This window comes from Pholis gunnellus, assembly GCF_910591455.1.
Source record: "Pholis gunnellus genome assembly, chromosome: 15".
NCBI classification, from domain to species: Eukaryota; Metazoa; Chordata; class Actinopteri; order Perciformes; family Pholidae; genus Pholis; species Pholis gunnellus.
The window spans coordinates 12,558,666-12,572,507 of NC_136542.1; positions in this window are offsets into that span (position 1 = coordinate 12,558,666).

Consider the following 13,842-nt stretch of genomic DNA (forward strand, 5'->3'; position numbering starts at 1 on the left):
TATTTTGGACAGAATATATAATCTCTCTCTCTCTCTCTCTCTCTCTCTCTCTCTCTCAAGCCATTATCATTTCTTCTTTCAGTTAAAACACAAACACTTCTACTGAACATTAAAAATGAAAATGAACTCAAAGTAAATGCAGCCACGTTACCACGTGTCATCTCATTAACTTTAATGATTAATACCATGCCAGACTTCTTCTTTTACTTCACACAACTGAATCTCAAGATTGATGGTGCAGTTTTTATCATTAATTTCTCATGTATTACTTTTATGTTCTGCAGATTACACTGCATGTATGTTTGTGTAACATATTGTAATACCTTCCTACTTAACTAGTGTCATAACACATCATTGCCATTTTCCAGGCGCTGGTGCTGAAAGTCATATTATATTTATAATGTCTTGTAAATGCAGAAATTATGTAAAGTCATTTGTTTGCAGAAAAACGGTTGTTGCATTTTAGTGTTACTAATTCCATCATTATTTGACTGTAGCTGACTGTAGGATTCATAATTTCTGAAATGTTGTTTTAGTAAAAATCCCATGTGTGCATTTTGTTCTCAGGAACACAGTTATTATACACATTCTGGTTCCATAGTGTGAGTATAAAGTTAGTGCTTTATGTTGTATATGCCTACCATCATTTTACAGCTGTCACCAGACTGCCACCTAGTGGTCAACCTTCTAATTGCACTACCAGGATCATTCCCTCAGGCACTGAAATAGAGCAGAAAAGAGGTTACAGTTTGCTCAAAAATGCTCAAGACAAAGAAAATACAGTCTTGTTATGCTTTGGTGTGTTTTGCACTTGGGCAGAATATGTTCTTAAGGGTGTAGATATTCTCAACTGGGAGCTGCACATTACAGAAGGAATATCAAAAGATAACTCTGTCCTTTTGTCTGAACATTCATTTGCACTAGGTTGATCATAGATGTATGATTTTTTGTTTCACTCATGTAAATAACATTAATGAAATATTCACAGAAGAGTATGTTCATTAAAGAATATGTTTGAGCTTTAATTTAATTTTTGTAGATTACATTTTGTCATTTGGAACTATTGTTTCTATGTTTTGGTCTCAGGAAATCAGATAACTGTCTCTACACTTTATGTCCTCCAATTACAGTAAAACTAGTAGCTAAAACCAACAGGTCATACTGCCTTTCAGGGCTTTTAAACACCCACGTGTTGTCTTTTTTTTAAAGGGAGACTAAATTCTTGTCTTTTGTTTAGAAATCTGAGAGAAATACTGCTTAAAATAACACAACTGCCTTATTGTAATCTAGTGTACAAATGCTAAATCTATATGGTCCACTTTGCATTTTGAGATGGCAGAAAGACCCCAGCTCCCTCACAGTCAAGGCCCTGGGAATGTATATGCTGAATTAAACAAACTTTAATGTATTAATAAAGCCTAATTCCAATCATCATATTGAGTTTCAAGCATTTCAAATACAATCCAATACACGCCTTACAAAGTCGAACTTTGAATCAATTGATGTAGCTCTTGTGTCAGTGGGCAGATTGTAATTTATGCTGCAAGCCAGATGCCATCTGTTTCTGAGGTCCTGTATTAATTCACACAGATTTTCACAAGACGGACGAGGTGGTCTGCTGCAAAGAGGAAGATTTAGGATCCTTCTGAAAACTCACGGTGTGGATAGATGCTCGACTCTGCAGCTCACTGACTGTGTCCTCATGATTAGAACATTGCTTTACTTTACTTTTATCATCAAATGTGCAACAACAATATAACAGCCAGCATTATTGAATTCTATGCCACCTTTATCATGCAGCAGTAATGTTCCTAATACACAACGGCATATACACTCTGTAAGACAGAGGCTCTCTATTTTAGGGGATTTAAAGCTCAAGCTTTCATTTTTCATTTTATGATTTGGAATGAGAGCTGCTTTGGCATTAAACGATTGAATTTAAGGTTAAATCCTGGTGCTCTGGTAGACTTTATGTTCCTTAAATGAACATCTTCCTAGCTATTATTGTATGTTATAATCTTTTTGATATCTTTTATACTTTTTGAACTGTCCCATTTTAACTTTTATGATTTTTTCAGTCCTTTTCTGCCTTTATAATTGGTGTGTATTGCGCAGCTTAGAGTGCGTGATGTCACCGCTAGAGTGAAGAGCAGCTTCAGAATCTTGTGAAAACAATATTTGTCTTTTGCTACTGACTCCACAACTTTCACTCTTCATATATATTTGTTTGATTTTAACGTAGCTAATCTTGTCCTTGTCGTAGAAAAGTGACTGTGGAATCCCACCGATTTACACATTTGGCACAAAATCACTTAATTGAGAGGAAAAACAACTTTCTGCTCCATAGAGACTAATGTTAAATTTTGCTTCAAAAACATCTTCCACAGAACACGGTACCCCATTTCTACATCGCCAGTTTAGCCACATTTTTTACACTACAGACAGAATTTTCACATGATCTGTTCAACTCAACCTTCCTCTCATTTATTAATATCATTTAAAAATAACTGAAGAGTAGAGATGAGTATAGTGTCAGTAAGCTTATGTGCAGAAACATGTTGGTTAGATGGCTTTAGGAGAAGATATATCAACCAACATACTGTTGTCTGAGGTCAGGATCCAACACTGATCCTCTTAACATTAATAACATCAAATAAATCAGTTTATTTGATGTCAAAATGAAACAAATACTGTGTGACTACATCCTTTGTGGGTCACATTCTTCTTAAGATGAAAATATAAATTTCCCCAGATAATAGTAGACATCACCACGAATATGAATATGAATATGAAGCACCCCTCATGTTGCGGGCGAGAGGGAAGTCTGGGTCAGCCCGCTTGGCCTGCTGCCACCGCAACCCGACCCCGGATAAGCGGAGGAAAATGGATGGATGGATGGATGGATAGTGTCATTCTGAATTTTTACTTTGAGTGGCTCTTCACACAGCAGCCCTGATTTCTGATGGGTGATTACAGGTTGGGCCTAAAGGAGAGAGTGGGTACCAGGGAAACTGTGTGAAGTGACTCATATTAGTTGTTGTAGGAGAGTCAAAGGGCATCCATGTCCATCTTATTATCCCTCCTAGCAAATATCACACACATTTAAGGAATAAGGAATGTCCTTGGTAAATGCTCTCTGTTGCAACCTCATCAGAAAGCTTCCTAAAAGACCTTCAGTCATTTGTCCGGAGTATAAATCTGCATCGAGATTTCAATAGGTTATGTCAACATATCAGGGTTTTATTTGGCACTGATGTACAATACATTTACAGTTTTAACATCCATGAGAGTTCACTTTGGACAATGTGTTAAATTGACCACCAGGGGGTGCAACATGCAAAGATCTGAAACTTTAGCCCATAACAACCCAAACCCATTTTACCTTAAAGGAACATTATAGGGGATATAAAAAAGACTAAATAGACCACATAGAGCACATTTCTGAAAATATTTTCCATAGTTACATATATGTATAAATGTACTCCTTATTTAAAAATCTAAATCAACCTGGCCTTTGTTTTGCTTAGTAACACAGTTATGCCTTTTTAATAGCTTTTCCACAACACATATTGTACAAAATTATAACTTTAATCAAATCCGATTTGTTTCAAAAGACAAACATGTGTAAACTGAATAACACCATTGGTTAGTTAGTGGTTACACGGTAAAGTCTAACGACAACTTCAGCTAACCGCTAACTTGAGCTACGATGACGTCACAAGGTCGTTACAGTTATATGCGAGTGGACGGTAATGTTGGTTTGCAATAAGCAACTGGAATTACTTAAACACTTAGCGTTACTTTTAAAGTTTACCTCGAATTATGCAGGCTTACTTCCGGGGGATGACGAGGCCAGTCCACAAACAATTCAGGGCGTCTCTATGGCAACGCGTTCTGATCGACGCAGCGCCTTTGATACGTCACAGCGCATTTGAAACGTCACAGCACCCAGAATACACATATAGAGCGGCTTGCTAATATTCATCAGTTGACTACTTCTCAAACAGACATGACTTCAGCGAACACAATGACTTCAGCGAACACAATGACTTCAGCGAACACAATGCCTTCAGCGAACATCCCGATGTATACTGAATATAGATGGCTACAGGAAAGCGAGCACAGGCTGCAGGAGGAAAACAGGAGTCTCAGAAGACAACTAGACATCTTTGTTGCAGCCCAGAGTGACTTCAAAAAAGAACAGGTTGAGGTTACCAAGATAAAAAAACGTACCGCTCTAAGGGCCATGCATGCAGAGCATTTAAAAAAAGACTTAGAGGAGTGCAAAAGTGAATTGAAGAAGGAACAAGAAAAGTGGGCTCTCGAGAAGAAGGAATTACAGACTCAAAACTCAACACTCAATAATGAAATTATGGAGTTTCATAAGGTGACCCTAGCACAAAAAGCACACATTCAAAAGTTGCTAGAGGATGAAGTCTTTGCCTCCCGAAAAATTGAAGAACTGAGCGATGATATAGAATTTGAGCGTGTAGAAATGAGGCTGTTGAATGCTGAATACAAAACAACTAGTGATAACCTGGTTAAGTATAAAAGCAAGGCGAAACAGCTGAGCACTCAATTTAAGGATCTTGTCGACATACATAAGTATGACGACTGCATACACCAAAGAGATTTGGATGCTTACAAGGCAGAAATACATCAAATGACTATGGAGATCAATACGTTGAAAGTAAAAATTGAAACGGATGCACTTTCATATAAGGCTCTGGAAGACGTGGTGGACCAATTGAATGAAAATGAGATTAATTTGAAGATGGAGTTGGAAAATGAGAAAAAAGAGACAGAGAAGCAACATCACCTCGTTATCAAACTCCAAACTGAGAAAAGAGAGCTCACCAAGCACAGTGTGTCCAAAGATGAGGAGATACTGTCTCTGACTTGTAAATCAGAGGAGAAGCAAAGACTGCTGATCATCCAGACTGAGGGCCTGACGGCTGAGAGAAATCTCGCCTCACAGAACTTGCTCGAGGCTCAGGTGGAACTCGATGACAACAAAACAACAACAGAGAACCTGCAGGAGGACATCAGAATCTTCAAACGTGAGGCTGATGAAAAGAACAAAGTGCTGGCCAAGGCTGAGCAGGATTACTGTTCTGTGGAAAGACAGCTGAAAAGCGTGGAGTTGGAGCTGGCAGAAACAAAAAACATGTTTGAGACCTTTAAGAAAACCCAGGCCTTGATGGAGACCTTCAAATTGAACGAGGTCACAGCTGCGAAGGCAGAGACGGAAAAAGTGATGCGGCACCGCAACGCAACAGTAGCGCTTCTGAAAAAAAAGAAAGCTGAGGTCGAGTGCCTGACAAGCATATTGGCACAGCTGCCGGAGGACCCCATCTCGAAGTTCCAGCAGTGGCAGTGTGACATGAGAGACCTGCGAACACAGTTGATGGCAGAACATGAAAACTCCATGAACTACGAGTCAATGTACACGAGAATGGAAAAGCAGAACAAGAGGCTGACGGATGACCTAAAGAAGCTAAAGTTACAGTCAGGACGCAAGAATGCTTTGGCCCTTCTTTCCAAAAAACCCCAGCCCCCCACTGAGGACAAATCCAATGACGAGTGCAAGCCTTGGTTTGGGCAAATGAGCTTCCCCCTCATACAGTCTGAGTGGTCTGAGGAGTATCTGCCGGTCACCCCCTTGCCACCCATCGAAGTCCAGTGTCGTGGAGTTAAAATCAAGCATACCCCACCCCCATCCCCATCCCCTCGGTCTCAAATGGGCCATTCCCAAAGACCAGCACGGAGACTCAGTGTGGCCCTGGGTTCACATGAGTGAGCCTGGGCCTTACTGAGTGAGTTTGCATGTTCTCCCCATGTCTGTTAAGATTTTCTCCGGGTGATCCGGTAATCTTACACAGCCTAAAGACATGCACCTCCTACCCTATCTGAAAAATGCCTGGATCATTTTGCAGATAGGATCTTTTGCACTTGGTGCAAGTTGGAAGAGGTTCTACAAAACGATGCTCTAAATTGAGTTTCAACAAAGGGCGGAATTATTTTAAGACAAATATGAATATGAACAGTCTTCCTTGTTCTCATCATCCAAAGTGAAATTCGGCAATCAAAAAATTCGGCAGATAGGAGGTTTTGCGCTTTGGCCCATTATGTTTTACCTATACACTATGTTGTCTATAGTCAAATTGTGTTATTTAAAAAAACTTAGAGTCTTGATTAACATCACACACGGGTTAATGCTGCATATACACTAATACAATGAATATATTCCTGCCACTTCATTAAAACAATGGCAATTGAATCATATCCAACAAAAAAACAATACAAGGTGAGTAGCTTACATTTTTAAGACATTTGCATTGCATCTCAAAATAAAAAAGTAAACATAAACTAGAAAATGCATTTCCTGGTGGAAATGCGTTGGAATGCTGAAAGCTGAAATTAATTGCAAAACAATTGCTGCCTTGCTGTCGCTCTCGCTGTCTGTCTCTCTGTCTCTCTCTCCCACTCACTCAGTCCATCTAACTGTCTGTCTGCCTGTCTGTCTTTCTCACTCTCTCACACTCATTCACTCAGTCTCTCTGTCTCTCTGTCTCTCTGTCTCTCTGTCTCTCTGTCTCTCTGTCTCTCTGTCTGTCTGTCTTTCTCACTCTCTCACACTCATTCACTCATTCACTCTGTCTCTCTGTCTCTCTGTCTCTCTGTCTCTCTGTCTCTCTGTCTGTCTGTCTCTGTCTCTGTCTCTCTCTCTCTCTCTCTCTCTCTCTCTCTCTCTCTCTCTCTCTCTCTCTCTCTCTCTCTCTCTCTCTCTGTCTCTCTCTCATACAGTCATTAGAGATTTTGAGAACCAGAGGACCTTTTTTAAGCCACAGAAACCGTTCGACTATTAAAATGTTCAGCTCTTGCAGGAGAGGGGTGATATGACTTTGCACATTTGTAATCTTTAAACTTTTTGAATTATTAAGCTATTCAAGCTTTTATTCAAGCTTATAAAAGCTTGAATTATTAATTATTTAACTTTGTTAAACTTCCTCAACTTTCAAAGCCTTCTTCTTCCTCATACTTTCAGCTACAGACACCATAGTTAGACATTTCAACTAGAAGGGTTTTCAGCAGTGCAGTTTAAATGCTTTCGGGCTTCAACAGTTTTCAGACAGGTAGTCTCCCATTTCTGTTTTTTCAGCAATTCTTTTGCGATAACTTTATCTAACCCTAACCCAACTTTCAGCATTCCAACACATTTTCAGCAGGAAATGCATTTGCTAGTTTCAGATGTTCTAGCGATTGCCAAGTCTCCCAGAGTCTAACGGAGTCCAAAACACAAGAGCTGCATACGTATGCTGATCATGTCAAATTCTCAATATTACTTATGACAGACTGTAATATATCTGTATGCTTGTGCAGGTGACCCAGATATACAGAAGTACATACAATGGTAATTTGAGATAGACAGATAGGTAGGTAAGAGAGGAAGATGGATAGATAGATAGATAGATAGATAGATAGATTGATGATTTATGTGCGACTGTAAATACATGTTCACATCACAAATGACATCGTTCAGTTGGCTGACCTCATATTTATCCTGGCTTCAGTTCACATTAACATTAATATACAGAGACTAAAGTGTGCACCACAACTTTTATTTTACTTTCTTTGATTGGCATTCATTGATTTTCTTTGCATTACTGACAATTATTCTTTCCCCTTCTAAGCGGCGAAGACAACACAAGATTAAGTCATCGAAGATAAAAAATCTTTTATGTTTTCATAAGGAAAACCGTGTCTACTTTTTACTGACATATCATTTACACAACATTTGTTCTTAATTGTATTTTAGAAATGTTTCTCTTTGTTGTTGAATAGAAAAACATGTGAACTGCTGAACCTAGAAATGTCTGCTGTTAATAACAGTTTATTCCTTTTATTGAAAATATTTGAAAATGCTTCATTGATCTGATATGGCTGACTTTATGGCTCTCAAGGGCTTTGGAGCAATTACATTTATTGTACTATTGAGGTCACATAGTTTATAAGCTTGAGACAGATGTTTGTGATATGATATTCTTAATTATGAATTTAATTTAACCATTTGCAGATATGAAGATAAAAAGGCACAACAAAAGCAGCTAGAGAGAGAAAAACTACACATGACTGGTCTTTTAAAAAATCTTGTGGTGTGCTCCAAATGTCAAACTGGTGCACTGTAACAGATGTTTCTGGTTCCACTATCCAATACAGTACTGCACAGTATAGTGTTTCCCATTTTCTGCATGTCATTGAAGGTAAATCAATTCTCAAAAGGAATTATACACATACACAAATTATGATTGCTGTTTCTTGAACAGAGCAGAAAACTGTCCAAAATAAGCACGAAACAGCATGATATCTTAAATGGGCCAGTTCATGTGAATGACCAATTCTTGTTAATTTGAGGATTTTCACTTGCTTTATTTCCAATATCTCAAGAGACTCGCTCCTGGCTTGCATGCATTACACCATTTCAGATACCATCTGCTTTTGACAAGACAATGAGTGTATTATTTTAGTTCCTATCTGCCTGCATCTTTGAAATTACAAAGTGCTCTCATCTCTTCCTCTGCTCAGCTTACATCTCATTTCCACAGCAATGAGATAAATATGCATCAACTGTCAATCGTGCCTTCTTCGGGTTTAGAATATGCACATAAGACAAAACACAAAAACAGGAACAGCAAAGATCAATTACACTTTGCTTCTCCTTTAAGAAATCCAATTAGTTAATTTCAGTTTGACAATTCCTACATCCACAACTCAGCAGTGTGCACTTTATTTCACGAGTACTTATTTCCCATGCAGTAATTTCTGATGTCTCCCAGCTGTTCAACATCTGCAGATTTGTGTTTCCTGCCCAGAGTAAAAAGGTCTGTCTATTCATGAGAGCATTTCCCATGCTTGCGTGCTCAGCGTAATCCTGTTGCTTCCCTGCTCTGTGCCCCGTCTCCGAGGCCTGTAATCTGATCCAGGATCCGACGGAGTGCACAACACAGATCTTGTAGCTCACCAGCGTCCACAGTGCCACGGGGCACACTGCCTAATAGTTACAAGACATGCCGGCCCCCTCCTCGCAGCTGCAAATCCCTTGTCACTGTAGACAGAAGATGAACAGCAGTGTGCAGGCTCTTCAAGTTAAGTTGGCATTTCCTTCAGTGACTTCTACACATTGATAAGAGTCCTCCCAGGGGACACTGGGGGCAGAGTGCCGAGAGGAGGGGAGCACCAGTTTAATTACTGATATCACGAGAGTGTGTAAAAAAACACTTGGCAGAACCCATCTGTGAGAGTTTATCCGTTATGTGGAAGACTGTGGAGAGCTTGGTCCCTCGGGATGGCGAGCCCCTCACCCCCTCTAACCTCGCCCTCGGCAGAGCCATAAAGCTGCTGGGTATGTCTGCGGTGAAAGTGGACAAAGTCACGACAGAGTGGACCTAGATTCACTCTGGTCACAGTGTGGGAATATGTCTTCGAAGGAAGAAGCAGGAATAATAAGAAGAGGGAGAAAACCACAGGGAAGAGGACAAGGGGGAGGGGGGAATCACTTGTAACTGCACCATCAAAGGCGATAGATATGGGACTGCTCCTTTCCCTCAGATCCCCTGGTTAAGAGACAGGGGAACCCCCTTTGGTTTGAGACCTATAGCGTTGAATTACAAATAATGGCCCATTTCGTCTCCTGCCATACCATTTAGTCTCCAGGCCATCCCGCATATACATCACTGCATGTTATGACCACACTGTCACAGTTCCCCATAAATCACCAGCATTCATCCGCTGTGTGATTAATCTCTCCATCTGCAGCGTGCTGGCTGCGCAGGTGCCTGTGGGCTGGTGTTTCTTTACAGCCAGGTGTAGTGGAGTGCGAACGGAGAGACCCAAGAGGTTAGACGGTGGAACATTAGAGCAGAGTGGCAATTGTTCAGTTCCAAAATATGTCAAAATGATAGATGAGTCCAGTACTAAGTGCTTGCTTTTGTGTGTTGGGAGAATACGGAATCGGGTGTAAACAAAAGACTGTGATTCTTCTCTGATCACAGGCACAAAGACGCCTGATGATTGTCAAGGTCTTGAATTCATGTCTGACAAATTATGAACTCCTCCCCGTTGTATCCAGTTAATATCTGTCAGGTGGTTTTCCTATATATAAAGCTCCAGTGTGTCACTCACTTTCTTCTGAAGTTATACAGTAGCACCAACTTGAGAAAAAAGGGTCAAACCCACCCCGAGTCACTCTGTGGCCCAATTGTAATAATAGCTTAGAAATCACCCTGACATCCCCTACAGTCTGAAACTACTGGACTTTTTCTCGCAAGCAATTGTCAGATTGTTGGTGAGGGAATAATTGTCACATAAGCAACACCACATTTGTGCATTTGGTGTTTTATTTTGTCTCCAAGCAACTGGAATCATCTATAATCAGATTAGCTGATTTAAACCAGCAGCAGTGCATTTGTGCATTGTTGATAACTGTGTCACGAGAAGAGGAACTGTGTCATTTACTATAAACTAAGTACTCAGTATTTCACTAAAGAAGTAACCTAGTTTATCTGGCTGTACGTGTGTTTTGGGGTTTTGTAAAGTATACAAATGATAAGTCTAATGAATGAGGGAGCAGTTCTGCTGATGTGAACATGCATACCATTCTAGCAATCAATCCTGCTGATATGAAAGCACTCAGTACTTCCTGAACACAGTCTTTAAACCCTCATCGGCACCACTTTGTCATCTGAGTGTGTCTACCATCAAGCCAACACTAGCCTCCTTTTAATCCCAGGTCTTTCAGGTCTGCTTAAACACGGAGCCGCAGAATGTAAACACAGCCTTATTAACACTGCCAGTCTCGGTAATCTTCCTCAGTAACCTTCAACCATGACTCGCTTTTCAGCCTCAGATGTGCATTGTGCTTTGCTCGTTACAGCACGACAGAGCAGTGTGAAGTTTATAGTCAACATTTCTCTCAATTTGATTTGTTTGATTTTTAATTGACATTTAATATTTTGTGGCTTTATACGCCATGAAGATAAAACTGTCACCAAACAGCGATTTGAAATATAGGCCTAGGCTACTGTATTTAAAAAAGGATTGAATTACTAATCATTAAATTATGTGTACAAGCTGTTTATTCAACTTAAACCAGACGGATCACGGTATTACAAAAAGTTGCGCCAGGTCTATTTACAGAAGATATTCATACTGTTTTGCAAACATGGGGTCTTTAGCTTTCAGAATCTGAAAACCAACGGTATGTTAAACTATGTCTAATTATGAAGTATTTTAACAGTAGAGTCGTGCATGTATAACCTTCGTAAATATATGAACGAGTTGTGTTCAAAAGATCCGGTGCAACTCTTCCGTCAGTCTACAGTAAGCTATGACAATAACAATTAGTAATATGGCCTCGCTGGAAAATAGAAATTCCAAGCTTTCTACAGCACCTAAACGCCTCTCGACTCAAAACACAACGTTTCAGCTGGGAAACTTCACGTGTTATGGTCACAGTGACACAAATCTATCTTCTTGCCAACATGTTTCACCAAGGCATATGCTATTTTGCAAAAATAGTTACTCACGGTTCTACAGTAAAGTTCAGGCCGAAGGGAAGTTTCAGTGAGCAGCCAGCAGTCATCTTGGTCAAGTTAGGCTGCACTGCAAGGGGCTCTGACTGTTCGTGGCCTTGGTTCGATCACAGTCCCAGTTGGGTGTAGAAGTATCCATTCAGTTGCCTTTGAAATTTAAATTATATACAAGGCAAGGATTTCCTCAGCTTGTTACCTTTAAAATTAGACCAGAAATATGCATAACAGCCTTAAGGCTGAGGAGCTCATTTTGGGTATCTCACTTTAAGCATTTTTCCGAGCTATGGCTAAAGAGGTCAATGGGATGTAACCACAATGACAATGATAAGGGTTGCAAAGAGGATGTTCTAGATGTTCAACTGAAAGCTGAAGACAGTTGCCCCAGAATTCCCTCCTAACATTTACCCCAAATAATCAGGGTCATGTCATGGTCTGTTAATAAGACACACAAGTTGTCACAGAACACTGTACCGCTCCTATACGTTATAAGAGAACTGCACCGATTTAGCATTGCACTCACTATTACATTGGATTTTTATTTTTTTTAGTACCAAAACCGATGCAGCAGAACCAACAATATCATATTTTTTATTGCACTTTGTAATGTACCTTGCGTTACCCACAATGCAACACGACTGCCAACAGAGATGTGGGTGTGTTATGCTAGTAGTCGCTAATGTAGCCATGGGCGGGCTACAGACAGCTGATAAGTTCACTGCTTTTGAACTCCACTCCCCCAAATTCTTTACATTTTGAATCGTGTATAGTCTTTAGCTGACGTAGACCAATTAGTGAGGCACATGTTGTGGCTCTCTGTAGTGTACAACATTTTTCACGTATGCAGTAGCACTCCCCAAAGCCTTTAACAAACAAATCAGTGCAGTTCCCCCTTAATTAAATCACATTAAACCGTTTTGTTTATTGTTAGGCATTGTACGAAACAAGATATTTATTTATTCCCAAAGGATTGTTTTTGTTTGCTTCCTCTCCTCAGCTTCAGAGCAACATTGCAGAGGCCTGCAGGGAATCAGAGTCGTGCTCAAGACACTTCAGGAGGTGAAATTCATGTTGAATTGGGGGCTTTAACCTTAGTGTTTTGGTTTAGGGATGATCTTTCTAACCACCCAGGAATCCTAGTTGCCTAAACAATCTCATACCAAAAACATTATCTTGGATGATGGGCACTTGGACATTTAACAGGCATTCATATAAGCCTTATATCTCATCCCTCTGCTCTCCCGCCTCAGGATAGTCAGTTAGTCTCATCTCCAGTGGGAGCTCCTGTTCCTCCTCTTGCTGATCTGTTTACAGACCACGAACAAACACCCGGTGACTGGCCCACAGTTCGTCTCTGTCTGTTTACGCTGTAAGTCAGAGTATGCACGTCAGAACTGAGCCACAGGAGCCAAGGGATTGGGCTCGAGGGAAGCTAAAGCCAGGGCCCAGAGGAGCCGCAGGTGCATAAAAGTCAGAGTATTTATGGTGAAAGGACCAACTCCAGAGGCATGATGAGAAGAGGAGGCGTGGATCCGTCTCTCCAGTCTGATCTCCATGATTCCTCTTCCTGCCAGAAGTCAGGGGTCACACACTACATCAACACTGGGAACAAAATAGTGAAGTCAAAGTATCTCCAGTCTACCTAGAAAAGCATGCTAGCCAGCACTTGTCCTTCTTAAGTGGAAATTGCCAGAACATGACGTTTGTATCAAATCGCCTTGTTTGTGTTTTTCCATGAGAAAGTTGGGAGCTGTTGGACCGGCTCCATGTGCTCACAGCTCTGTACCTAAAGCAGTGCCTCCCACAAAAAGGGCTCCTTCGTCATGTGATCGGGCTTGGGGACAGCCACCCTTCCCATGGTGCTCATGTTCCTCCCCATGTCCCTCTGGGGACGAAGGGCTAGGTTTGACTGAAAGAGGGAGGGAGACAGCAACAGAGTCGGTCCGACAGCACGAGAGCGAGAGAGAGAAAGAGACATCTGCTTCTCATCTCGATGGGAAAGTTCCCCTGATCCTGGCGATTAGGATGGAGTCCCCCAGACAGAGCACGCTGGCTCCTCCGAGGCTCACCATTTGTAAGCAGGCTCCCTCAGGCCTCGTTGGCTTTAATCCAGAGTAACCCATGTGAGTGAGTGAACCTCTGCTTGCATCGCAGTGACACCCCCACCAATTTATAGTTGTAAAAACTAAATCAGGTGATGATTCATTGGTCTATTGGTGTTTCTGCTTCCACATACAACTACAAGACTGACATG